Source organism: Rhinolophus hipposideros, assembly GCF_964194185.1.
Source record: "Rhinolophus hipposideros genome assembly, chromosome: 10".
NCBI lineage: Eukaryota > Metazoa > Chordata > Mammalia > Chiroptera > Rhinolophidae > Rhinolophus > Rhinolophus hipposideros.
Window position 1 is genome coordinate 5036969 of NC_138056.1, and position 3118 is coordinate 5040086.

Here is a 3118-nt window from a genome sequence, read left to right on the forward strand (position 1 = left end):
GCCAGCCAGCCTCTTCTTCCCCACTGCCATCCTCACCCTTAATTCTCCACCTGAGGTCTCACTCACAAGACCCCAGGTTCCCACCAGGTCCCAGTTGCTAGTGACCATGCCTTGCTCACAGCCCTGCCTCCCTCAGTGTCCAGGCAACGGGCAGCCTAGCAGGGGCCCCTTCCCCAGCCCTTCCAGAGAAGCTGGTGCTGGGGGAGTCACGGAAGCTGGTCTGTGGTTTCTGTGGGCCAGCCCATTCTATCCACTCCATCTCCCAGCCCCCTAGGCATCTTCTTTGGGCACATTGTTTGGATTCCCAGTCAGTGAGTCAGTCAACAAAACCTCTTTCCTTCCAAATAGCATTTGCTATGGGGAAGCAGAGGCAAAGGAGATACCAGCCCAGCTCCCCAAATGCTCCCAGGCTGGCGGGATAGTGTAGTGGTTGAAATCTGCTCCCCAAAAGAAATGTCTAAGTCCTAACCTCCCCACCCCCCACTCCTGTGATTGTGACTTTATTTGGAAATGAGGTGTTTGCACATGTAATTAAGGATCTCAAGATGAGATCATCTAAGATTCAGAGTGGGTCCTAAATGCAATGACTGGTGACCTTCTAAGAGAAGAGAGAGGAAGACCACAGCCCCAGAAACCCAGAGAGAAGAACGCCACGTGAAAGTGAAGCAGAGACTGGCATTAGGAAGCCCCAAGCCCAGGAACACCCAGGGTTGCCAGTATCGCCAGAAGCTGGGAGAGAGGCCTGAAAGAGATTCTCCCTCCTCCTCCTCCAGAGGGAACCAATCCTGCCAACCCCTTGATTTCAGACTTTGGGTCTCCAGAAGTGGGAGAGAATAAATGTCTGTTGTTTCAAGCTGCCGAGTTTGTGGTCCCAGGAACCTAACACAAGTGGCATGAACCTGTGCAAAAGGCACTGAGCAGAGTGCTGTGGGAGTCTGGTGGCAGAGTGGCCCTGACCTGGGGTCACCTGAGACTTCTCAGCCAAGGCTACACTTGACATAGGCCCGTAACGTTGCCAGGAAGAGACAGAGACATGGGAAGAGCTCACAGGTGAAGTCCATGGCAGAAGCATTTGGTGTGTCAAGTGCCCAGCTAGCTAGCTGGTTGGGGCCTCAGCCCAAGTATGAGGGCTGTGGGCTAGGAGCCCAGAGGGTGAGTGGGATGGGCCCAAGTGGGAAGGTCTTGAATTTCAGACTTGGGGCAAAGAGTAGAGAGGTAGAAATATTAGCTGAAAACCAGAGAGTTCTGGATGGCTTACTCAGTTCCTAGAAGGACTGCAAGGGAGAAAAGGGAGAAGGGGCAATCCAGGTGGGCCTTGAGCACCCGCCCACCTGAGAACCTTTGGGAAGGCAGGTAGCAGCTCAGCATACGCAAGAACTGTGTCGTGGTCAGGGCCCCTGAGATTGAGAGCATCCCCGAGAGGTAATGAGCTCCCACCCAGGGAGGTATGTAAACAAGAATGCCTGGCAGAGACCTCAGCACTGGATGAAGGTTCGTTATGGGTATTCCCGGAAGGGCTTCTCCATCCTAAGCCCCTACACGTTGCCTGGCTGGGCCTCTCTCCACAGCAGCCAGCCTTGGACCTCCCTCTGCCCACTCTGGGGGTCACTTACACTGAATTACTCTGGCTCTAGCCACCCACACTCCCTTTCCTGCCAGACTGCAGAGCCTGTCACCTGTGAGACACGGATGCCATCCCTTGAGGCCCAGAACTCAGGAATAACAGATAGATTCTTGCCCCTTCCCCCAAAGGAAAGGCTGACCCTCCTGGGCTTTAAAATCCAACTTATCTCCTCTACCTTGGGAGTACAACCACTGCAGCCCCCTTTTAGAGTGTGTTTACTTCATGCTGACATCTGTTATCTGACATCTGTTAACCTCTGCCACCCTCAGAGGCGGAACACGTGGTTAAGAATACCAAAGTCACTGTGTGACCTTGGATAAGCTACTTATCTTCTCTGTGCCTCAGTTTCCTCAAACTACAAGTCAAGGCACTATGTGTCTGGGCTGGATTGGGAGACAAGTCCCTCACACCTAACAAGAATGTTGATTTCACAGGAGTTTTGGCACTAAGGGTGTGATTGTGCTGGCTGATATGGTGGGGTTCAGGGTGGGAGGCTCCCAAGGGCTGAGGGGTTGGTGGCCTCTGTGGGAGGCTCTTTAAAGAAAACGCAGAGCCTCCACCTCTGTTTGGCAAGGGCCTACAACATCTGACATGTGGAGGAAATTATTGCCTTTAAAATAAGAAAGGAAAAGAAAATTGAAGTTAATATTTGATCACGCCCAAATATTTTGCCAACTAGTAAACTGTGCCTCAACATAGCGTGATAAAGAATTCTGTTTACTGTGAAATGTGGACCCATTTTGTGTGACGTGTTGTGGGATGAGGGCTTCAGGAGAGAAAATGGACCTGGGGCTGAGGAAAGACTTAAATGGCTCTGGCCCCAAATTCTTTCCCCTCTTCCCCAGGCCCGCAATTCCCTTAGCTTAGCCTGTTCCAGGGGGTGAGACCAAAAGTGTGCAGGCGCCGTTGCAAAAGGCCCCTGTTAAAATAGGGCAAAAGAGCCACAGGAATGCAACTCCCAACCCTTCCCTAGATCCTGAGCCACAGCTGAAGCTGCCTTCCCCAGGACACCCAGAGAGAGGTGCCAGGGCCTCACGGGCATGAGCAGGATACGGGGCAGCCACAGAAAGCATTTGGAGGTGGTGGCAGGTGTCACCAGCAGGGGGCTGGGCAGCCATCTGACATAGAGCTGGACCAGTCATGGCAAGCTGAAGGGGCATGAGCTCAGGGCTGGGCCTGATGCCCAGGAAGGGGCTGGAGGACAGGCAGGTCAGTGGGGCTTGGCACTGCCTACCTCCAGCTACTTCATGATGCCCGCAACCTGGACACTCATCCCCCTCTTGGCTCTAACCTGTCCTGCCCACACCTCAGGGCCCAGCACGTCAGAGCTGGAGCCTGGATTTGGGCAAGACTGCTCGCTCAAGAAATCCTGCCATACCCTCCCCCTCAAGGGAGCCCAGGATAGACTTGGCAGGGATACTTCCACGGGGGAGGCATGAATGAGTGAAGATTCTTCAGGGTGATTCTTAAGACTCTGTTCTTTTTCTAGCCTGA